The sequence below is a fragment of the Oncorhynchus keta genome, chromosome 11 (assembly GCF_023373465.1).
Source record: "Oncorhynchus keta strain PuntledgeMale-10-30-2019 chromosome 11, Oket_V2, whole genome shotgun sequence".
Lineage (NCBI taxonomy): Eukaryota > Metazoa > Chordata > Actinopteri > Salmoniformes > Salmonidae > Oncorhynchus > Oncorhynchus keta.
In genome coordinates this window covers 20,404,627-20,430,945 of record NC_068431.1, presented here as the reverse complement: position 1 = coordinate 20,430,945, position 26,319 = coordinate 20,404,627, and the positions used below count along the sequence as shown (strand labels likewise).

The 26,319-nt window shown below is 41.4% G+C and overlaps 1 protein-coding gene across 1 annotated transcript in view; it reads right to left on the bottom strand.

Moving 5' to 3' along the window:
- LOC118390654 (rab effector Noc2-like) overlaps positions 1-26,319 on the bottom strand; it is a 109,839-nt gene that overhangs the window by 24,248 nt on the left and 59,272 nt on the right. The window lies entirely within an intron of this gene.

The window sequence follows — 26,319 nt, the reverse complement described above, 5'->3', positions numbered from 1 at the left end:
GTTATTTAATACATTTTAGAATAAGGCTGTAACATAACAAAATGTAGAAAAAGTCAAGGGGTCTTGTAATGGTGAGTTGGAAGCAGGTGCAGGTGAAACATTCAAACCTTTTTGGGATTGGTAGGCAGCATTTTCACTTTTGGATGAATAGTGTGCCCAGAGTGAACTGCCTCCTACTCTGCCTCCTACTCTACGCTAATATATGCATGTTATTATTAGTATTGGATAGAAAACACTCTGAAGTTTCTAAAACTGTTTGAATGATGTCTGTGAGTAAAACAAAACTCATATGGCAGGCGAAAACTGAGGTTTGTAGTTTTTCAAAGCTTTGCCTACCAAATACACAGTGTCTATTGAGTCAAGTTGCACTTCCTACGGCTTCCACTAGATGTCAACCGTCTTTAGAAACTTGTTTCAGGCTTCTGCTATAAAGGAGGGGGGAATGGGATGAGTCATGGGTCTAGCAGAGTGTCTCAGGCTCGTGACACAAATATATTTTGATTTGATTAACACTTTTTTGGTTACTACATGATTCCATATGTATTATTTCATAGTTTTGATATCTTCACTATTATTCTACAATGTAGAAAATAGTACAAATAAAGAAAAATGAGTAGGTGTGCCCAAGACTGGTACCGTATATATATTTGGCAGACCCCCTGCAGTACCTACGTGGTCTCCTATGTTGAATACCCCATTGCTACAGGTATCTCAGCCACACTATGATAATGTCTCTCCTAGGTCTATTATTCAATTAAACATTCTCTGTTAAGTTTGAACGATTAGCCCCAAAGAGGCTGTACTATGGTTTTAATGTCCATTGTCTAAAGTAACATGAAGTATTTGGCTATAATACCAATGTTGTTTAGACATGTGCCACCATATCTAATGCGACTAAATAGTTTTGCTAATCCGTCTTTAATCTAAAAGTTCAGCTGAAAGCGAAAACGTGGGCAGTGGTTCAGGAGAACAATCATGACGCCTTTAATGCCAATGTGACACTCATTGGACAAATTTGATTGCTAATGGACTCATTATGAGCTAAATAAAAAGCCACTCGGAGGACCTGGGGCCACACAGTAGCATATGGCGCCTCTCTAAAGACAAACTTTGAAAGTAAGCAGTCATTTGTCAGGGAGTGGGATGACATAATTAATGACCAAAAGTATGCCAGGAAAATCCAGAGAGGAGGAACTGTGAGGCCATGATTACTTTCACTGCCCAAGTGAGAACTCCTTTAATTACCTTCTCCAAAGAGGGCTCTGCTCGGCAGGAAATGGGTGAGTCACCCACACAACCCAGTGATAAGGGCCCCGGATGGGGTGTGTGTACTGTATGTGACAGGGATTTGTGTATGTATGTTAGTGGAAGAGGTGTGTATGTTAGTGGAAGAGGTGTGTGTGTGCGTGTGTGCATGTGTGTGTGTGTGTGTGTGTGTGTGTGCACGTGCGTGTGTGAGTGCCTAAGTTCCGAGCAGGTCTCAGTGTGGGCCATTTAAACCAGGGTGTGTTTGAAAAGGTCAGGTTCATCATTCGGATACCTTCATGGACTCTTTTGCACAGAGTTGTTGGGTGGTGAGGCCCTCCTCAGGGTGATCGTTAGGAGCCCATTAATCAGGTATCAGCAGACATGGCACGCAATTTGGCCACTGTTGTTTTTCTTTGCCTCCCACCCCCACTTTTCCTGAGAATGGGTGAGATAAGGCTAACTTGTTTACACAGAAATTGGCAGAGCAGGGTGTTAGCTGCCCTTACTGTTTAACTTTGTTCTAGCAGAGTGGTGATTTTTCAAAGAGGGTTAGTTGAGTCAATACAATAAGAATCAGCAACTTTGTTTGCTAAAACCTGTGAAAAGCCAGTATACATGTTTTATAAGTAGCAACTAAATTGATTTGCTATGCAGGTCATGCAGTCAAAGTCAATCTGAATGCATCATCCCTCAACACAATTTCCCTCACAGGCACATATTTGTCGGTTTGCGCACAATGTCCATAAATATTCACACTGCATCACCTCCCAGATGTGTACAGGGTGCAAATAAGTCCATAAGTATAAACCAGTCAAATTTAAAATTTGAAGCACCACTGGCTAACATGCTAACTGTTGACATCCCTGAGAAAAATCTGCTAGACTGTCCAAAAATGCTAGTTTGATTGAGACGTCATTGGCCTCATGCTTGGGTGAGAACGTGTCCCTCCGACCAACTATGCCACACACACTGTCACACACACTGCCACTCAACCTAAACGTGGTCCATTGGCACCTCGACCTGGAAGATTAAACAACATTCACAGGTTAATTAGTCTAATTCCACAAAATACAAGCAATTAAGTGAATTGTGTCAATGTGATGAATACCTCCCTTTTCTCTGGCCGTCCTTTACTTCAAATCTCACCACACCTTGCAGCTTGGGAGCCCATAATGGGAGAAGCACAATATGGCACAACACCACTCTACACTCTGGAAAAGCAACCAAGGAACAAGCAACACGTACCAATAAGATTTCTGATTGAAACCTGGTTAGCTCCTCCGAAGGAGGAGAATATAAATTAACCAAGTACTAAAAATTTGAATTTGAAAAATAATGGATTGATTGTAATTAGGAACTGATGAGGTTCTAACTGTAGTTTAAATTTCGAAATGATCTCTGTAATGGCTGTCAAAAATTGGTTTAGCATTTGTCTTTGTCACTGAGTCGCGAGAAGCTAGCCGGAGTGCACACCACCATGGTGGTTGTAAATACTTGTCTGAGGTCTTGTTGTCTGGGGCAAGCAGTGTCATCTACGGCAAGCCCTTGAAAATCAAGAATCCAAATGAGGGTGGATGGCAAATCCTTAGTCATATATGAGTTTGACTTCCTCATCAAAAGTCAAATTGGGTTTGAGCCTGAGTAGTTATTGCAGTTTAACTGATGACTCTTAGTGCACTACCTAGGCTCCTTTCAGAGTGAAAATGCTTTCCTTTGTCCAATGTGAAAGGTGGCCACTCTTCTGCATACCCGAGTCCCTGTTTTCCACAGGTGCATGTTAGGAAAGAATAAAAAGCAATGAAATCCAGAATACAGTATTGTCCTGCAAAGTTCACTGAGACACAAACTTACATTTACAGTAATTTCAGTGAATATAATAACCCCCTTGATTAGAGTGTTGCACTAATGAAATGTAATTTCTTGAGCTCTACAGATCAAGTGATATTAAATCAAGTGTTATTTGAATGTGAAAATGTCAAGGGATGCATTTGTGCCATTCACATTTTTGTTGGCTAACTCTGTGATAGTATGTACATTGCAAGATTAAGAGGTGATATAAAACTAATAAAGAGGTACCAATAGAGGTAGAGTCAGAAGAAAATTAAAACAAACATCCGACAAATGATGGACAAATTATGGAGTCTCAGCCTCCAGTGTTTATGCTGCAGTAGTTTATGTGTTGGGGGGCTAGGGTCAGTTTGTTATATCTGGAGTACTTCTCCTGTGTTATCCGGTGTCCTGTGTGAATTTAAGTATACTCTCTCTAATTCTCTCTTTCTCTCTTTCTTTCTCTCTCTCGGAGGACCTGAGCCCTAGGACCATGCCTCAGGACTACCTGACAGGATGACTCCTTGCTGTCCCCAGTCCACCAGCAGGAGCGTTAGAGATACTCTTAAAGATCGGCTATGAAAAAGCCAACTGACATTTACTCCTGAGGTGCTGACTTGCTGCACCCTCGACAACTACTGTGATTATTATTATTTGACCATGCTATTATTTGACCATCATTTATGAACATTTGAACATCTTGGCCATGTTCTGTTATAATCTCCACCCGGCACAGCCAGAAGAGGACTGGCCACCCCTCACAGCCTGGTTCCGCTTTAGGTTTCTTCCTAGGTTTTGGCCTTTCTAGGGAGTTTTTCCTAGCCACCGTGCATCTATACCTGCATTGCTTGCTGTTTGGGGTTTTAGGCTGGGTTTCTGTACAGCACTTTGAGATATCAGCTGATGTAAGAAGGGCTATATAAATACATTTGATTTGATTTGATGGAACGTCCTCCTAAAATCAGTGGCGTTGAGGATAGCACCTGTGAAATTGGGTAAAATGTAGCAGAAAAATAAATGCAGATTCCTGCAGTCTGAGCTGTCTGCCGATGCCGCCAGTCCGTTGCCATGGAGACGGAAGCCAGCTTTTCCCACCTTGAGGCAGAAACACCTTTACGGAGGAAACACGATGCCGGACCAAAAGGACAACATTTATCAGCCCCTTCCATCAGAATGGGTCTTATCTAACCACGGTCAGCCACTGCTGGACATCAAAGCTGGGACTGGGCAGCAGAAAATAAGCCGTCAGACATCTGCTGGGGGGTTTCAAATCATAAACCGGGTATATTCCCTTGGCAAAAATGTTAATGAAACAAATTTGCTTGTGCTTTTTTGGTAAAAAAATTGGTTCCTGCATGGAGTTACAACCATAACCAGCCAAACCGATTCACTGGACAAACAGTGGAAAGATAACTATGAAGTGAAAACAAAGTGATAATTTTTACCATAGTTCAAGTTGATTCTACTATTATTTTCCCAATGAAGCAGGCAGTGGTTTATTGTACATATTCAAAATCACTTATACATTTAAAACCAAGGGTCACTAGATATAGGCCTTGTGTACAGCTAACTGCCTAAATAAAGGAAACACCAACATAAAGTGCCTTAATAGGGCTTTGGGCGACCATGAGGCAGAACAGCTTCAATGCGCCTTGGCATAGATACTACAAGTGTCTGGAACTCTATTGGAGGGATATGACACCATTCTTCCACAATAAATTTAATAATTTGGTGTTTTGTTGATGGAAAACGCTGTGTTAGGCGCCGCTCTAGAATCTCAATTGTTCAATTGGGTTGACTTATCAAAAGATCCACCACATTTTACAGTCAAATCAAATTGTATTTGTCACATGCGCCGAATACAACAAGTGTAGACTTTATCGGCAAATGCTTACTTACGAGCACTTTCCCTACAATGCAGAGTTAAGAAAAATTAGCAAAAAAATCATAAATGGAAAAATTAACATCAAGAATATATACAAGGAGTGTCGGTACCGAATCAATGTGCAGGAGTGTCAGTGTACTATGTGTGAGTAGAGTCCAGTAAGTGTGCATAGAGCCAGTGCAAGAAAGTCAGTGCAAATAAAAAGGGGGTCAATGTAAATAGTCAGGGAAGCCATTTAATTAACTGTTCAGCAGTCCTATGGCTTGGCAGTAGAAGCTGTTCAGGAGCTCCCAGGCTTGGAGCTCCTGTACCGATTGCTGTGCGGTAGCAGAGAGACCAGTCTATGACTTCAGTGGCTCGAGTTTTTGACAATTTTTAGGGTCTTCCTCGGACACCTCCTGGTGTGGGGTTCTTTTCTACGTATGCAGCTTTCTTTCGATGCAAAACCCACCACTGGTGTGCGTGGCCAAAGAGCTCTAGTTTCATGTCATCCAACAAATATAAATGTCTGGAGTATGCTGAACTGCATTAGAATTGGATTGGAACCAGTGCTATGGTCAAATGACATGAAAATAGAGCTCTTTGGCCATGCACACCAGTTAGGTTTTGCATCGAATGAAAGATGCATATGCAGAAAATGACCCCATACCTACTGTAAAATATGGCGGTGGATCTTTGATGTTATGTGGGTATTTAAAAACACAAACACTACATTTAAAAACACAAATAAATTATTACAATCAACCAAAACACTCGCAAACGTCAGTGAATTCTATTCTCATCAGTGTTCTGAACTGCCCTATTGGAAGCAGGGACTCAAGATGTAATTAGGATTGTAAATTATTCAAAACAAGGGAGGTGTTAGAACTAAAGGCTGATTTACCTAGGTTGACATAAAATGGTTCACTTTTTTTTTTGGAGTGCCTGGAAGTGCATTATTCTCTTCCATTTGTTTAGAGGTGAATAAAAGACTCCCTCTAGTGGAACTTTAGTTATTGTGTGAAACTATTCTTTCAAATAGGAGGCCAGCTGAGGCAAATCAATTATTAATTGGGGCGGCAGCGTAGCCTAGTGGTTAGAGCGTTGGACTAGTAACCGGAAGGTTGTGAGTTGACAAGGTACAAATCTGTCGTTCTGCCCCTGAACAGGCAGTTAACCCACTGTTCCCAGGCCGTCATTGAAAATAAGAATATGTTCTTAACTGACTTGCCTGGTTAAATAAAGGTACATTTTTTTTTAAAAAGCACCACAAATGTAATTTTTGTCTTATAGGAACAGAGGCTGTTCTCTGAGGCCATTGACTGGAACGAAGCATCAGCTGTTAGAGCAGCTTAAAGTTAGAGAGGGAGATATACGTCTCCAGCTTCAGTTATTTTTGCAATTCGTTCCACTGTACCTGTACACAGCCAATCTGTAAGTAGCATACCCAACTACCTCATCAGCATGGTGTTATTTATCTTCTTGCTATTTTGCACCCCAGTATCTCTACTTGCACATCATCATCTGCACATCTATCACTCTAGTGTTAATGATAAATTGTAATTATTTAGCTTCTATGGCCTATTTATTGCCTTACCTCCCTAATCTTATACATTTGCACACACTGTACATAGATTTCTCTATTGTGTTATTGACTTCGTTTGTTCATATGTAACTCTGTTGTTGTTTTTGTCGCACTGCTTTGCTTTATCTTGGCCAGGTCGCAGTTGTAAATAAGAACTTGTTCTAAACTGGCCTACCTGGTTAAATAAAGGTGAAATACATGTTGTTGTTGTTTTAATAACCTGCTGGGGCAATGAGGGGGCAGAGTTTGGTTACAAAGATTTGACCATTGTCCAGAATTTAGCTGAAGTACAATTGAATGTTTACATACACCTTAGCCAAATACATTTAAACTAAGTTTTTCACAATTCCTGACATTTAATCCTAGTAAAAATTCCCTCTTAGGTCAGTTAGGATCACCACTTTATTTTAAGACTCTGAAGTAATATAATAGCAGAAAGCATTATTTATTTCAGCTTTTATTTCTTTCATCACATTCCCACTGGGTCATCAGTTTACATACACTCAATTGGTATTTGGTAGCATTGCCTTTAAATTGTTTAACTTGGGTCAAATGTTTTGGTTAGCCTTCCTCAAGCTTCCCACAATAAGTTGGGTGAATTTCGGCTCATTCCTCCTGACAGCTGGTGTAACTGAGTCAGGTTTGTAGGCCTCCTCCGCTCGCACACACTTTTTCCGTTTTTCCCACAAATTTTCAATAGAATTGAGGTCAGGACTTTGTGATGGCCACTCCAATACCTTGACTTTGTTGTCCTTAAGCCATTTTGCAACAACTTTGGAAGTATGCTTGGAGTCATTGTCTACTTGGAAGACCCATTTGCATTCAAGCTAAAACTTCCTGACTGATGTCTTGAGATGTTGCTTCAATATATCCACACAATTTTCCTTTCTCATGTTGCTATCTATTTTGTGAAATGCACCAGTCCCCCCTGCAACAAAGCAGCCCCACAACACGATACTGCCACCCCGTGCTTCACGGTTGGGATGGTGCTTCACAGTGCTTCTTCACAGTGGTGTTCTTCGGCTTGCAAGCCTCCCCCTTTTTCCTCCAAACATAACAATTGTCATTATGGCCAAACAGTTCTATTTTTGTTTCATCAGACCAAAGGATATTTCTCCAAAAAGATTCTTACTTGCTGAGTGGCCTTTCAGGTTGTGTCAATATAAGACTCATTTGACTGTGGATATAGATAGTTTGGTACCTGTTTCCTCCAGCATCTTCACAAGGTCCTTTGCTGTTGTTCTGCGATTAATTTGCACTTTTCGCACCAAAGTACGTTCATCTCCAGGAGACAGAACGCGTCTCCTTCCTGTGTGGTATGACGGCTGTGTGGTCCGATGGTGTTTCTACAGATGAACATGGTACCTTCAGGCATTTGGAAATTACTCCTAAGGATGAACCAGACTTGTGGAGGTCTACATTTTTTTTCGGAGGTCTTGGCTGATTTCTTTTGATTTTCCCATGAGGTCAAGCAAAGAGGCACTGGGTTTGAAGGTAGGCCTTGAAATACATCCACAGGTACACCTGCAATTGACTCAAATTATGTCAATCAGCCTATCAGAAGCTTCTAAAGCCATGACATCATTTTCTGTAATTTTCCAAGCTGTTTAAAAGGCAGAGTCAACTTGTTGTATGTAAACTTCTGACCCACTGGAATTGTGATACAGTGAATTATAAGTGAAATAATAGGTCTGTAAAAAATTGTTGGAAAAATGACTTGTGTCATGCACAAAGTAGACGTCCTAACCGACTTGCCAAAACTATAGTTTGTTTACAAGAAATTTGTGGAGTGGTTAGTGTATGTTAACTTCCGACTTCAAATGTATGTTGTCTTTGCTTTTCTAACCAGAGTAAGATATCCATTTCTCAAATGTCTGAAGGACTGCCAGTCAGAGGTAGAACCAGTGAATCTAGCCTCAGCACAAGCTAAGTTTCTTTCATAAAATCTTTCAGATAATTCATGCGTGAATCATGGGTTAGATTTGTCCTTTACCCTTAATCTCTTATATGGGGGATACTTATCTGTAACAGAGTTAAATAAAGAGGTAAATCATTTAAGGGCCTGATCCAAATCAGAGATAGAGGACACAACCTCCCTATCATACAACCCCAGGTCATACAGGAAAGGTTGCTCATTGAAAGCTCTAAAATGTATCTTTGTAATAATGCGCGGTTGGGATTTAGGTAGCTTAGTATCTCTAATGCAGGCAATGGGACAATGGTCACGAAGCTTGTTAGCAAATATTCCATTGGCTCTATACTTATGAGGGGTGTTTGGCAGAATGATATCTAAAATAATAGATTATTCCGTTTTTTTTTTGAAGTTTGTGCGGGTTGATTTAGTTGAGTTAAATTTAACTCCGTACAAATATCTTTCAGTCTATCTGATACTGGCATCAACCAATCCAGGTTAAGATCACCCAATATTAATAATTCAGATTTAGCATTGTTAGACAGCAATTCAGACAATTTTCTAAGAGCAATTGGGATGGCCGAGGCAGGGCGATAAACTCCCACTAATGTTAGTTGGGCATTATAAACAAGGCCCACATTTAGGATAATACGTTCAAATTGCTTGGAGACAGAGGTGATACACACAGCAACATTCAATTTGTTCTTTAGGAATATGGTGACACCCCCACCTCTGCCAGATCTATGAACATTTTATCCATTCAGAGACACATCAGAATCTTACACATACTTTTTTAACCAAGTTTCAGTATTATCAAAATGTCTGGGCTGGTTTGAGAATCTAGAATTACAATAAGTTCGATTTTCGAAATCAAACTTTACATTAATCAGTCCAAGGCCACAGCTGCGGGAATTCAGATCAGTAGGAGTCTCTAACATAAACATGCTATGATCAGTAGGTAACCCTCTATATAAAATAGCCATGGAGTTGGCTTAAAATGGTATAGATACAAGATTGTTTAGAACTGTGCAATTTGGTCTATGTCTCGAATGAGGACGTAGATAAAAACAAGAATCAATGAGGGTTACCTGTTGCGGGCCACGACTGATATCCCATCATATCCTTTTTCGTACCTTTTCGATGTTCGCACTCAGCATCCAAGCTGCTCTCCTGTTCGGGTAAAGGCTGTCCATTTATAGAAACTGCAGTTGCTCCCAAAACAGATCGAAATTGTCAATAAAATCCTATGCTTTTTAGAGAAGAGTCCTAATTTCTTCCAAAAGTCCAGTGCAAATAGCCGGGAGAGGCGATCAATTCTACAACCATGTTTTTGGATAGGGACAGAAAAAATTATCTGCTTGCCCATAGTCTGTCTCTCAGTTATTCAAAGTCCTGTCTCAATTCAGCCCATTGCCGCATTTTGATGTCATTTGTAACAGCATGCACAACCACAGCGTCCAGCTCTGGGTTTTGGTCTAGAATGATCGCAAACCCCCGAGTGATGTCATGCACTCTGACACCAGGGAAACAGAAAGTCTTTGCGCTGTTAACCACCTCATCCCATACAATGGAACTTCCAACAATGGCTACCATGGGTGGGGGAGTTTGTGGATTTCCAGGTGGCACAGAGCCAGTGGCCTGTAATGGCTGTATGGGGGAATGGTCTAAGAACCCTCCCAATGTGCTCTCCAATCTCATAAAACATTTTAGAAAAAGGCTCAGTGCCATTATCCTTGCAAGGTGAGGTATTGAAAGGTATTGAAATATTGCAAATAATTTTGACACCTATCATTTTGAGAGAAAGTATTACTTCTTAAACAAAATCTTTCTCTGAGCAATTGTATTAGTATAAATTAATTCAATTCTCACCACCCAAAGAATTGCATACTATATAGCTCAGTATTTGTATTATTTATGTTAGTCTTTTTTGCTCATCTGTATGAAGGGTGCCAATAACTTCAGACCTGACCTCATGGTCCTTCGAGCCAGATAGTCTGACCAATTTGAAGACATTGAGGAGCCCATCCCGATTGATGGCCATGCTTACAAACTGCAGAACAAACAGGACCTAGCTGACGCCAAATGTCTATCAAGCATGTGCATGGAAGAATTTTTCCTGATTATCTGTGTAAAGTACTGTGTTGATTGTGCTTTTCTACCCAATATAAGGTAATTACAAAGATAGTTCGCTACAGTTACTCTGGAATTATTCCACTGTAATGTCAAGTGTTGAGAAAATATATTTTTCTATCCCTTTGAATGGGTTAGGGGCATGATGGCAGATATTCATAGGTTGTAAGAGGGAGAAAAATACACTGGGAAAGCTGTTGTGGAGTGATGAAAATAGTTTATGGCCCTCTCTCGAGTATAGGGGCATGATAACCCTTACTCTGTCAGAGCACTGAGGGTCAAATAAACACTCCTTTAAGGGAAGTCTGGGATTTTGACATTGGAAGTAAAATAAAATGTGTGCAATGGAGGGCTCTTAGACTACATCATGAAAAGAATATGGCAGAGTGTTTCCGAGAATACCAATGAGCTCAGGACAATTCCAACAACTAAGAGGTTGCAACACTTTCCACTTTCCACTGCCAACTCAAACTGATTATCTAATATGTTCAGGCACAGAGTAAATATACATTTGCATTCCCCCAAAAAATTATATTAGAGAAAGTGTGAAAGCAGAAAGCTGTACAATAGGTCAAACATAAGATGTTATTTTTCTGTTAGTCACACAACTATATTTTACATGAAACAATGCTCGGAGAATGAGAGAACTTCAGGGTAAATCCATTGAATAACACAAACTTTACCGGAAAATAACATCATTCTGGCTCACCCTGATAACTCCAGGATAGCAGATTTGATTGCATAGGAACCTGCAATTTCTATTGTGCACAGAATTGAATCTGTTCACAATACACACTTCAATGTGATGGGTTTGATTATGGCTTTCAAAGGCAGACACACATCGACTTGGTACAAGGCCAATGTAAACCATGTAAGACAAGACAGAATCTCTGTCGTCGTATAGACATGATTGACAGATTCCTTTCACTTGGGTGGCTGGCACTGGTAAGCTGCTAGCTTATGTAAATGTCCTCGCTCAACCAGAATATTTCATGTTTGCCTAACGGTTTATGGTGAGTCAGTGCATATGTACGTCTGGCAGTGGTAGGTTGGGAGGGGAAGGCTTTGTATGGCATTCTCTGGTTACCCCTGTCCCTATGGAGAGCCCACATATCTGTGAGGATACAAAGCCGCAGGCTGACTACGCTAAGCTAGTGAGTCATCCTCACAGACAGAAGTACATGCTAGGGGTAGAAGCAGTGTATAACCAATAGCCTGTAGGGCAAAAAGCCTATAAACGGGGAGTGTGTGTGACGCAACAGGATTGCTAGGAGTCCAAATGTAAAGAGCTGGTTGGACACCGAGCTAGGTTGTCCTCACAAGTCTGGCTAGGCCACAGAGGAATATTCCGCACTACAAGTCCACGCTTAGCTAATCCCAGGAGGCATTTCGAAGGACTAAAATATCCCCTGGAACTGCTTAAGGGCTCAGCGACTTCCAAAAAAAGACCGGAAACATCCTCAAAAGAGACACACAGTAGGTTTTGAAGCAGAGAAATCAATGCCGCTTTTCTTTCTCCAAAAGTTAGCTGAAGAGTAGAGCGAGGAGAAGTTTTGCCGAGCTCTGGGCGACCTTGTTGTTTGTAAAGACTCATTGAGCAATGTGTTTGAACAGAATGTCTACTCTCCGTGAGACCGAGGGATATGGAGGTGGTACGGCGTGGTGGTGGGGGACGACCAGGCTCGTTGCTGAGCAATACCGACCCATAAGCCTCCTTGTCTGAGCGGGAGCACAAGGCCACACCGTCATTCGTGGGTTTAGAGTCACATACCTTTGTTTAACACAGCCTTGGCTTTTGTGACGTGTGTATTAGGTGCCTTTACCAACCCACGCCCTCCGGTGCTTTCAGTGCAAACACCTCATAACAATTTCTTGTTCATTGAAGAAACATTGCCAGGAATGCCTAGGGTCTTTTGAAAAGATGCTGTTCATACAGTTCTCAAAAGACTTTCCTTTGACATGGTGGGCCGTTTTGGCACGGTTCAGTGAGAAGCTATTGTATAGCATGCATATATAGCATGCATATATACAACTGTATAGCATGCATAACTCAATGAATTTACCATTCAATCACTCATAACCTCTCAGACAAAATAATTCATGTGATTTGTTTGGCGGGGATGAAGTGAATATATGTGTGACGTCAATGCATGCTACAATGACCAAGCTTATACAATCAATTGATTGTAGTTTAAGCTAGTTTAAGTGCTTTGTGGGGAACAGAAATAAATCAATTTACACTTCCTGCATTTGTTATGGCCATTGACACCAAATCCTTATACATAAATCAAGGCTACGGCACTCCAGCATAAGTGTACATGGAACCATGTAATTGCCATGTAGGAGCACTGCCACAGGGCTATTCTTTTAAGATAAGTGTAGGTGTCTGAAGAAATGTAAAAGCATCACAAATTGATGTTCATTTCCAGTCTCATCTCTAAGCTGAAATGCTTTGAGGGGATTCTAAATCAGGCTTGTCTGCCACAAAGGCGGCACCATCATATGTGGGTCATGTCCTAGGGTAACACAAACAAGAAGAAAAAGTGCACCAACCTGGAAAAAAAACTGACAAACAGGGAGGGACTATGGTGAAGGCCAGCGGTGAACCTAGAGTATATTGTTGCTTCCAATAGGTCCCCTGCTTCATCCGTTTGTGGACCAACATAAGCGTACACACACAGCTGCACAGCTCTCACACACAACACTTACAGAAGCCCTTGTGAGGACTGAGAACCATTTTGACTGTGATTGGGCCTCTAGGGCCAGGGCCGAGGGGCCACATTGGCAGGGGAGCCCCATTACCTATGTAATGTGATGGCTATGGAGTGCGCTCCCAATCGGCGCTGGCCCCCAGGTGCAGACACAGGGCAAGTGTACGACGCGGGCCCCTGACAGCAGGCGAGGGCACTGAGAAGTACTTGTTTGTTAATGAAATGGCACTAACTGTCATCATCCACTGTAAAGGTTTTTGTTTTTCAAACTCATCACCAAGAGAAAAGGCAAAAATAGCATGCACTGCATGGTACATTTGACTTGGTACAAGAGGAGTGGTAACAGATGCTAAACACCAGGCACGACATAAAATCAGGCACTATGGTGACCGAAACAGTGAAACTACTATTCTGGTAATGGCACTGGCTTCTAAACGTCGTAAATAATCGACTCCATATATACCTGAAAGTTCATATTCTAGAAAGTAGAAATCACAGTGTAGCTAAAGATCGGGAGTAAGAAGATAAACAGGATTAAAACGGAGATCGTTTCCTCAGATGCACAATATTCACCATACACATTTTCAGTCAATCAGAGAGAGACAGAGCGAGAGCGAGAGCGAGAGAGAGACAGAGGGAGGGAGAGAGAGAGAGAGAGAGAGAGAGAGAGAGAGAGAGAGAGAGAGAGAGAGAGAGAGAGAGAGAGAGAGAGAGAGAGAGAGAGAGAGAGAGACAGACAGACAGACAGACAGACAGACAGACAGACAGACAGACAGACAGACAGACAGACAGACAGACAGACAGACAGACAGACAGACAGACAGACAGACAGACAGACAGGTGTGTAGTAGAAAGACAGATGGAATATTACAATTCAATCATAAACATTCCACATTTTAAAAAGTCCCTTTTCATGAAGCTTATCGAGTAAGGACTATAGGAGTATTGATTGGAAGTGGCCCGTTTTCCAATTCCATTCAATACAACTTTATTAGGTTCCACAGGCATCAGCTTAGAACCAAGCAAAATCTGTAATATTTTACATTTTCAGTAAAAATATTTAAGCATTTTGTGGGAAATAGTAGGGAGAAGAGAACATAAGTATGAAAACAGTATAAAAACACTTTTTGCGCACTCTTTGTGCTCCAAGAGCAACAGTAGAGATGCAAGTGATGTGTCTGCATGCGTGTCTGTGTGTGCCTCCTGCAATGTGTTTATTAGGCATGTTTTAATAGCTGTGTAACGCTTTAGTCTTTTTTAAGGTTGTCACTGCGATTTAGAGGCCCCTGAAAGCCTGCTCCATTCTGCCAGGGATTCCCCGGTTTTCTGTGTGCTCTCCAAGACGCAGGATCTTCAAAGAATGGTGAGACCACTAGAAAAACAACACTGGAAAAACAGGCCATTGAACAAGAGTTTTGAAAAAGCTAGAAGCCTTGAGTTAAGTATATTTGTGGATTGTAGCACAGTGTCCATGCTCCTGTGCTACAACACAAAAAGACAAACCTCATATCAAAGTATAACTAAGACTAGGAAAGAAGTCATTATCGAGGGCTTTCCCTCAAGAATAAGCAATTCTACATAAACTGTAACTTGGTGTTTCAATCATGATCAATACAATTTTAGCATCGTCAATCCATTCCTGTACACAGGTTGTCTATCAGGAATTTGTTTAAATCATGGCATGAGTTCACATTGAAACAGGAATGCAACCAAATCGGACTAACATCACTACAATAAGGAAGCCCTGTAGCTCTGCCACAGTGGTATGATCAAACCCATACCTCCAGACTCTGAGCTGTGGGTTAGAGGTGGAGAACCACATAGCTTATCCAACTGCATCTCCTACTTCCTAGTAGGGGTCAGAGTTTGGGGTTGGCTCTGTGGTGAGGACGTGTCCCCACCACTGTGGAGGGGGCATATGAAGGGTGCCCGCTGTGCTAAGGCCGGCAGGTGGCCATCACTGTCAATCAGTGTAACGCAGCGCGGCGGGCACACAGACACACGCGACCCCACAGTCCCACCAGGCCGACTCTGGCACCATGGAGAGCCTGTCTGCTTCCCCTCTCAGTTCATAATTACCAAAATGACTCATCAGAACGCAGTTAAGAACAACAGAGCCCTCACATCCTCTCGTCCAATAGAACTAATAGCTGTTGGAAAGCCACATGAAATGCAGTTACTTTTTTCTCCACAGTCCACAGTGCATAGGAACAATAGGGCAAGCACAAATGATCTACATGGTACAATCAATTTCAGGTGCTTAATGGTAAATGTGGAGGACAAACAAGCTTCTTGTCGCAAGAAGGTGGCCATCAATAAAACAATTATTTGGAAATTACAGGTGGCCATTTCAGTAGACTGAGTAAAGCTTAAAATATAACAATAATTGTGGAATAGGGGTTCAAATCAAACGGAATTCTAGTTAAAATGATCCCTTTGAAGAGTTGATCCATAACATCACTGCTTCTGTACAGGGAGCTGGTCATGTGCTTGACTGCACCTTAGATTCCAGGAGCAGTACAGCATCATATCTACCCTTCACCATCTCCTACTGTAGTTTATTTCTATATTTTAAGAGTAATCCACCACCCCTCCATGCTAATACAATTACAGACCATTGAGGGAGGACTGGCACAGTCCACAATTAAATTAATACTGCTGTTTGTGTCACACAGTCATTTTCATTAAAGGGGATCTGCTGGAACACGGCTCCAGGAAGGAAGAGCCTGCTGTCTGTCTCCAGGCAACCAGGTAGCCCATAACCCCACCATAGTGATACCGCACATGCTCAGAAACCATAGAAGAATTGATATCACATCAACACTATCCAAATGGATAGGGAACTGATCTGAGGGAACCACCGAATGAGCAAATAGGAGTGTAAAGACTGCAATGGTACCTTATGCATGAGTAGATAATAGATCAAAACAGATAAGCCATTATTTATCTTCTTTTAAAAAGGGCAACTTAAGCAAAGCCGTGGTTGAGTGCTAACACTCCCGGCACATGTCCTGTATACAAATCCCCCTACCGAAGACGAGGTTCAATCCGAGTTCACCCTTCCCACTGTTACTCCCGTATCCCCTTCGGATTTCCAGATGGTCTCAATAAAGTGTCAGAATACCAGAAAGATTCAGTATGTTTAAAAAGTCAACTTCACAACTATCACTGAACAGCTGTTGAAACTAACACAAGAGTTTTGTGGTCTCTGGCCAGTGCCAAAGAGGTTTGGTTTGTTGGATAAGAAGATAAATATTGAGAATGCAGAGGACACACAGTACAGAGGTAAGAGCATCACCTTTAAACATTATATATGGGTCATTCCACAAATAGAATACCCTAAATGTATGTACCCTAACTTGGTTATTTTAACATTCTGTCATAAATGCTCAACTTCATACAAAAACATGCTTTCCCATCTCAAGAGGTTAAATAAAAGTGCCAATAAAGTGCCATTCAATTTGATTGACCATAACATGGTTGAGGTTTTCACCTTAAATCAACCATAAATCCCCTTGTGACAGGGGAAATGGAAGCTTGTTGTGTGCAACAGGGAGGGGCAATTGAATGCAAGCTTCACAAATCTTTTTAAAATGTAAAAATGTTCTAGCCTATGGGTAACAGGATTGACATGTTATGCTTGAAGATCTCAGTTTTCCATCACAAAACAGCAAAAAATTGGCCAAAATAGTAGCAGCAGCTCATCTGCTTTTACACTATTACTTTACTATTGCTTATATGTTCAATGTTTCTTTTGAAAAATGATTTTTAAAATAATAGTTTGCCCATAATCAAACAAAAGTTCTGTTCACTTAACCTGAAAATGAGGGAGGGACTTAAATGTATCAATAATTACATTAAATATATAATCATCTTCAGAAATGACAGTCAAAGCAAGAACATAAACTAGGGCTTTACAATGATGGTGAAAACGTAAACATTTTGGGGTTAAGTGAGTTAAAATCAGAACGTTGATTATTAGAAATGCTGGTTTTTGGCACTTTAGCAAGTCTTTATTCGGATACATTGAGTGCTCATGTGGTCTATATTGAAGGGCACATTTAATATAACAGGCTATTACAATGTAATATTGGTGCACAATTTCTACTTACAACATCAAAGGGATGCAAAATGTACTCTATTCGTGGAAATGTCCCAACTTCTTAGGTAAGTCATTGGCCCCATTGAACAAAAAAAGTGTAGCGTCCAAGCCAAGAGCCTGTCTGCATGGCACACGACAAGGTTTTCCACACAGAATGGGCCCTCCGCAACTTCTTACGATGCTGTAGTGAGGTGTGCATTCGGAGATGCAGTGTATGACTAACATACAATCTTTATGTCCAGCTTTGGGGAAACAGCAGGTGAACCAGACATTAAGTTTGGCCTTGGTGATAAAGGTTGACAACAGGGTTGAAGAGGGAAAGCATTCCATTCATCTCAGCGGAGACCATCACTTGGGATTTTGACTGGCCATTTTCTTTTGTGTTGAGACAATTTTTCTGAAAGATGCCTCCGGACATAGTTAGCAATGAATAGCCAGTCGCTGTGGCGCAGTTGAGGTGTAACTGAAAGATCATTCATGATATTTAATACAATTAAAAAGTCATTTACGAATCAGTCAAATCCACTTGTGGCATTCACCTCACTCAGTCATTTACCAATTTCAAATGGGAATATGCAAAGTATCAAATTACTCTGTCCGTGTGATAACTGCAAACACCTTTTGTTCCAGCATCCCTTTTACTTTCTTTTTTTAAGAACAGCTATAACGGTGGACCCTTTAGTGATGAATAAATTCCTTGCTGGAAGCCCAGATAACATTTCATACAGGCTTAAATAAAGACGCCTTAGGAACCTGAATGACTATCGGTAAGATCTACTGCCCATAAAAAAAAGAGCTGTCGGACCACTGAATAAACCGACACAGGTCTGTTTCGCATACTAATACAATTACTGCAGCCTCCTGGGGAGATAATAGGGCTGCGTGTGGGAGAGAGAATCTCCTCCATCGGTGCATCAGCATTGCTGATGAGCCCCACATAAAGAGTTGCGGACCAAAGGGACCCCTGTCTCCTTTTAGCTTTTCATCCATCCAGATCATTAGGAGAGCCACATTTAGCTAAAGTGTTCCACTCTACTTACTTCGCACACCTTTGGCTATAGCTAGTACAGTTTCCCTCACTTAAATGAATAACTACAGTGTGAATCACTACCACTGTATGTGCAGCTCAATAGAGTGGTGAGGAGGTGGAGTCTATTGTGTCCGGAAGCGACTTCACCATACATTTTCTGGATTAAGGTAAAAACTCAAATATCGTTTTAAACTTTGTTTTATCATTGACAGTTACGACTGAATTCGGGATTGTATATCGATTCGCTCTCCTTAAATATTTGTAATCTGATGTATTTGTTTCAGTCTTCGAATTGTTTACTCAAACTTTGCACAGTCAGCTCCTGATATCACGGCATAAAAACTACAATCTGTGTACCGAATTAGCCTAGTACGCATGTCTGCCCAGCTATATCCTGTCCAAAGCTTGTTTTCCCTGGCTAAACTAGCTGAACTATGCTAGTTTTCAAAATGTATAAATACTGCACTCTCAACTTCAAAACTCATTGCTAATTATACAATAATGTAACTAAGAAATTAGCTGGAAAGAAAATGTAAAATTAGTTACTGTGTAGTTGAATATTCATGACTGGTTCGAGCTATCTATTGTGTCGTAAGACAACAGTGGCGAAGGATATCATTTCTACTTCAAATTCATTTTAACGGATCCAAATTCAGTTTTGATATCTACCAGCATCATTTGCGTATGGTTGGCTGGATGTTTTTTGGCTCAATGGGATATGTAGTGATTTTGCCAGCATAGCCAGATACAGTTGAAGTCGGAAGTTTACATACACCTTAGACAAATACATTTAAACTCCGTTTTTCACAATTCCTGACATTTAATCCGAGGAAACATTCCCTATCTTAGTTCAGTTAGGATCACCACTTTATTTTAAGAATGTAAAATGTCAGAATAATAGTAGAGAGAATGATTTATTTCATCACATCCTCACTGGGTCAGAAGTTTACATACACTCCATCACAGGGTTTGTGATGGCCACTCCAATACCTTGAATTTGTTGTCCTTAAGCCATTTTGCAACAACTTTGGAAGTATGCTTGGAGTTATTGTCTATTTGGAAGATTTGCGAACAAGCTTTAACTTCCTGACTGATGTCTTGAGATGTTTCTTCAATATATCCACATATTTTCCATCGTCATGATGCCATCTATTTTGTGAAGTGCACCAGTCTCTCCTGCAGCAAAGCACCCCCACAACATGATGCTGCCACCCCCGTGCTTCACAGTTGCCTCCCCCTTTTTCCTCCAAACATAACGATGGTCATTATGGCCAAACAGTTCTATTTTTGTTTCATCAGGCCAGAGACCATTTCTCCAAAACGTATGATCTTTGTCCCCATGTCTGTTTTTTATGGCGGTTTTGGAGCAGTGACTTCTTCCTTGCGCTCCTTTCAGGCTATGTCGATATAGGACTCGTTTTACTGTGTTTCCTCCAGCATCTTCACAAGGTCCGTTGCTGTTGTTCTGGGATTGATTTGCACTGTTCGCACCAAAGTACGTTCATCTCTAGGAGACAGAGCGCGTCTCCTTCCTGCACGGTATGATGGCTACGTGGTACCATGATGTTTATACTTGCGTACTATTGTTTGTACAGATGAATGTGGTATCTTTGGGCATTTGGAAATTTCTCCCAAGAATGACCCAGACTTGTGGACGTCTACAATTTTTTCTGAGGTCTTGGCTGATTTCTTTTGATTTTCCCATGATGTCAAGCAAAGAGGCACTGAGTTTGAAGGTAGGCCTTGAAATAAATCCACAGGTACACCTCCAATTGATTCAAATGATGTCAATTAAACGATCAGAAGCTTCTAAAGCCATGACATAATTTTCTGGAATTGTCCAAGCTGTTAAAAGGAACAGTCAATTTAGTGTATGTAAACTTCTGACCCACTGGAATTGTGATACAGTGAATTATAAGTGAAATAATCTGTCTATAAACAATTGTTGGGAAAATGACTTGTGTCATTCACAAAGGAGATGTCCTAACCGACTTGCCAAAACTATAGTTTGTTAACAAGAAATTTGTGGAGTGGTTGAAAAATGAGTTTTAATGACTACAACCTAAGTGTACGTAAACTTCCAACTTCAACTTGAAAAAGGTTACGCCTGTTGTCTAAATTAGACTTTATTCCTATAATTTGTAATCCAGGAATGTCACGAGTTAATTGACACGAGAAAACTAGTAACACTACAGAGCACAAATGGCTACAATAAATGGCTAAATCACTTCCGGAAACGAAGGGTCCGCGGAGCTCCTCCCCCTCCCCAGCACTCTATTAGACTTGTGTTTCTGTTGAGAGACGCTCATGCGAGACAACGCCTCACCATAAGGTAAGGTAGACCTACAATCAATAATAAAGTGCAGATTACTTGGCTTACGAATATGCAGAGCTCTAGTAACATTTACAATTTGGGTCAAGGCTCTTTTTTAATCCACACAATTTCTGCAACTCACCGCAGTACGATTAAATTAAGAGCCCATTGCAAAATGCACACCACATAGCTCTACTACAGCTGTTTTATCAACAACTTTAATACAGCCAGTTACTGGACAGGCTAGTGAGAGAACCACATCAGTGCTGGACCAAAATGTCAAGAGACACCAAGTGTGTATTCCCATCAACCTCCCTGTCCCTCAAGATTTTCTGTAAAGTTATTTCACCACATCCAATCATGATATAATAATAATATAATATATGCCATTTAGCAGACGCTTTTATCCAAAGCGACTTACAGTCATGTGTGCATACATTCTACGTATGGGTGGTCCCGGGGATCGAACCCACTACCCTGGCGTTACAAGCGCCATGCTCTACCAACTGAGCTACAGAAGGAATTGCTTGACATTGTGAACTTCCGTGGAGAATGCCTGAACACAGCACTGCAGTCTGACTGTGTCCCTTAGTGGGAAGATAATTATTAATTTCCTAAGACACATTTTGAATGGAAACCCATACTAGCTCATTTTAATGTCTGCAGATTACTTCATCGACTCAACTGTGTATTACAACAATTGTATCAATACCAAATATGTGTACATGAGAAGTGGGTGAAAGGCATCTTTTTGTTGTTTCTCAATGGTAGAGATGGTACAGTATGAAGCAAATCAAGCAACATTGTAAATACATCCCAATAGGCCTCTATGCTTATCCAATGTTAAGCCGAAACTACAATAGGCTTTCACTGTTTTCATAATGCCTCCTTCGAATAATCATTAGGTCGGAGTAACACATCATCGGCCCCTGGGCAAATCTCCAGCAGACTCTCTATAGCCAGTCCTCATCTCGTATTCAGGCCTCATCTGGAGCTAATCAGGGGAGACTGGAGTGTTATTAATTATGTTTGCCAAATGACTGCCCCCACCTCCCTCCACCGCACCATCACCCACCCCCTCCTTCACCAACCCGTATTAGAAAATGGCAGTCGTTGCATCCGTCCCCATCCTTGGCAGAGGAGGTGTTTTGTATTCCTGAAAGAGGTGTCATGTTAGCATTTCGCAACAGTGTAACTGACAGATCAGAGTCATTATCGGATATTTTGTAGGGGAGGCTACGTTCCACAGACGCACATTTGGAAATGTTAAATCAATTATATCAAACTTGCGATGTAAGTGAGGTAATGACATCGTATATTGCAGGTTGATCATTGCTTTCAACGGTGACTAAGGCCATGTATATAGTGCACTACTTTTGATTGGGTCAAAAGTAGTGCTCTATGTAGGGAACAGGGTGCTATTTGGGACACAGGCTGAGTGTCATATTAATGTTCAGTTGTTGCTGATACCAATGGCCAGGAATAGAAGGTGGTAATTATACGTATTTTTGTTATGTTGTGAAGAACGGTATCAGTCAGACTAGTGATGCTCTTCAGGTGAAACTGTTGCTGGCCAAGGGAAAAGGTGAGGGTGGATGACTCATCTTACGCAGAGGACAGAAGGATCCTTAAAAAGGTGTTGAAATGCCAATCTCTTCAATAACCTTCAACTACAAGACCCAAACAAACTGCCTGCGATTGACCAATCCCATATAGAGCGCTTACATAAGGGGTGTGTAACCTCTGACCCGGTCTACAGCATATCGCATGCAGAACAACACCATTTTGCTTCAGTTGAAATCAACCAATAGAAAATGAGAACAATAATGTAACTCAAATACAGTAGCCTATAAAATGGCAGAGTACTAGCAAACAGGTTTTGAGGAAGTATGAGTAGTATGAAGAAAAACAAAGATGATGTTCTCAATCAGCCAGCAGCTCTGCATCACAGCCGGTAACTTGATTGTATTTACGTCAATGATTTCCTGTGTGGCTGTTGTGTAATTAACTGTAATTAATGACAAGAACAGAGTAAAATGGACTTGTGTACTCCAGTTCATACAAGAACAGTTAGCGCTGATAGTGTGTTAAGTAGGGTCCTGGTACATATTGTACCGAGCTCTGCAAATGCTACTGATTTCACATAAGAGATTTATCACATATTGGAGCCTCTTGATCTCTTGCAGACTTCAATGCTACAGTAGGTTTCTGTATCAGAGTCCCAGGTTCTCATTAGATGGGCTCAATCGGTGCTAACTGACAGGGAGAAAAAATGTCACTTCATCAAGCCTGTGTATGGCATCGTCTAATTGAGTAAGCTCGTTTGAGGAAGACGCGATCACTAAACAGCATTTCATTAAACCAAGACGGAGCAGCACGTGGAATATGCACATTTCCTATTCTCATCAGGTTAACTGCAGGTAAATAATAATAATAATAATATATGCCATTTAGCTGACGCTTTTATCCAAAGCAACTTACAGTCATGTGTGCATACATTCTACGTATGGGTGGTCCCGGGAATCGAACCAACTACCCTGGCGTTACAATCGCCATGCTCTACCAACTGAGCCACAGAAGGACCCCAGGTAATGTTAGGGTAGCTCTTAATGAAAAGGGGAGACTGTCAACATACATGTACGTTGTGTTAAAACGGCAAGCGTATACAGGAACTGGCAGCGGTGCGTATGTAAACGATTCCTCTTCAGTGCCATTCAGAAAACCTTTGCTCAAACACTGTGGCAGGTTTTCTGCATCAGAGAGTGAGGAATGATTCCCGAAAGAGTGTACAATGAAGTGCAATTATACAACCTCAGCGTAAAGAGAAAATAAAAATAATAAAAAAAGAATGGCAGCAAACTTCAGAAATGTCAAGGTAGATTAGATAAATTGGGTGAGGGAGAGAGAGGAGTGGAGAATGTTTTTTAAAAACATTTTTATTTTATTAACCTTTATTTAACTAGGCAAGTCAGTTAAGAACAAATTCTTATTTTCAATGACGGCCTAGGAACTGCCTGTTCAGGGGCAGCACGACAGATTTGTACCTTGTCAGCTCGGGGATTTGAACTTGCAACCTTCCGGTTACTAGACCAACGCTCTAACCACTAGAGTACCCTGCCGAATGGTTGGAAGTATAAGACTGGGGTGCATGGGGAAGTGGGAGGGTTATTTACAGAGACCGACAACAAGCAAGTTTCCCTCCTGCTATCAGGGAAATCAATAAAAGACTTACAGACACTACTGTAAGAGCCTTATTGGTTATTTTCCCTCTCTCGCTTCAAATTCCACTTGAGCTGGCACACAGCTGCACACGGCTACCTTGGTAATGACAGAAAAAAAGTCGCTTGAAAGACTACATCAAAACAAAGCGATGTGAACATAAAGACCCAGGTTGTGCGTGGGCTCAAGGCATCATTGAAGGAACGCACACAAAGCCAACTAGCGTGACTTCACATTGGGTAGAGTGACAAAAAACTACAAAAAAACAGATTGAATTAAGAAATGGTTACTTGGGGTGATATGATGACATTCTTCCTTTTTTACTTAGCATCTTATGATGTCCATCATTCATTCTTGCGAGAACAGTAGTCTGGCCATGGTTGCATCATCTACAATGATCGGAGGTAGAAATTAATTTGTAAAAAAAAGAGTACCATATAGAAAAATACTTTTCATATTGCTCCTTTTGCACCTTCAGTGCTTTGGATTCCAGTAAATATACCTAGTAAAGTACACAATGTCTGCTAAATGTCATCGTCATTAAAAGCTACTCCAGTCTAGCGCTATATATCATGGAGAATAGCTTCAACATACAGATTGTGTCTAAAAGGGAGTCAAATAGACTGGATTGAAAGTGTGCTAGTGTCTCGAATAGAAGAAAATAAATCACAAATCAATGCTAAAACCAAGATCTAATGGGAAATCTGGAGACAAAACACGATAATAACACACTTAAAAATGGTTGCTATTCAAGCTCGATTGAACATGCACACACATGAAATGGTTCTGCTACCTTATAAAGACTAATGAATAAGATTCAAATGAAGAAATAGTGGGAATGAGTAATTGCTCTGACTAATCCCTAAGTGGCTTGAAACAGGACGATGTTGAGTGAAAACAAATGAGTGAGCAGGGGAGTCCCAGCGCCTTGCATAGGGCTAAACCCCATTATGTTCTGATTAATGACGGCCCGCCGCTCGCAGGCGACATAAATCAACACCTTATAAATAGAAATCCATTCTCCGGTTTCCCTGGAGGTAATCCATGCAGTGGCGCATTCTACACAGCCCGGGCTATCCTTGATGTCCACATTTGTATATAAATGACATTCATATTTTCAATCAATTACAGCGATGGGGTATTAGGGGGAGAAGTCTATCCCCAACTATTGGGCAGAGATGGATTTCCGGGTCCTTTTCCATTTAGTGGTGCAGAGGGAGTCATTTTGCTAGTTGGCTAACGGAGTACACGTAGATTAAAATATTTTGTCATTAAGCAGACACTCTGATCCGGAGTGACAGTAGTGAGTGCATACATTTTCATGCTGGTCCCCTGTGGGAATCGAACCCACAACCCCGGTGTTGCAAGCGCCATGCTCTACCAACTGAGCGACACAGGACCCTGAAGTCAAATGAAGTCATTATCCTGCAAAGTTAGCCAACACGTTTACGGCACTGGACGGCGGTAGCTGCCGTTGGTGATACAGTACCGCTTACGTTTAATGATATAAAGTATACAAGAAAAGGGCAGATAAAAGAAGAGGGTATGAAATGTGGTAAATTGCTTTCTTTGTATGGATACATGAAGGCCAAGAGAAGTACAAAATAAAATACAAATTAAAATCCCCAATTAAATTAAGGCTCCACGTTCTGCATGGTCACAGTCGGGAAAGTCAACGCTTTCAACAAATGTGTCAAGTGAGCACATGAAAGAGAGTTGTTATCTTTAAAAAAGCGGGAGCCACAAATTGGCGAGACACCATCGCTGTGCAAATGAGACCTAATTGGGCTTGAGTTGTGCCAGCGGGCGTTCTGGCTGTGGAGGGCAGGGATAGCGGTGGGGGATCCCATACTGGCATTACACCGCACCCACTGGCAGAAACCGAGAGAGACAGGGGGTCTTGTCGGGGCTGGAACACCCGAGGACAGGGTTTCCTTCCTGGGATGGAGAACAGGAGCTTTGCTCAGTATTTACATTTTGTTTGTCAGAGGGCTAAGGGGGGTTCAGCTCTGTAAGCACTCCTGTTCAGGTTTCTTCCGGTCGGTGGGTGTGCACATACTGCTTCCTAATTTAGAGACCTTATTGTTGGGGACGCAACATGGAAGGGAGAGCGCAAATAGGTACCCTTCTTGGGCACCAACACCTGTTGCTCTGAGCTCACATCCCCTCAAGTGTTCTCTACACAGAGTCAATCTAGGCCGGCTTGACATGGCAGCCAAAGCGGTCAGAGCTCTTAATTTGCAATGCATTGCAACAGGCTAGACTTGTTAGATACTGGCCTAGTGTGTAGGGTTAGGCAACACACAGGGGCAGATTCACTCTCTCACCTCTGCCCTTATTGATTAGGCCTATGAGATGTGAAAGCAGTGCAGTGTAA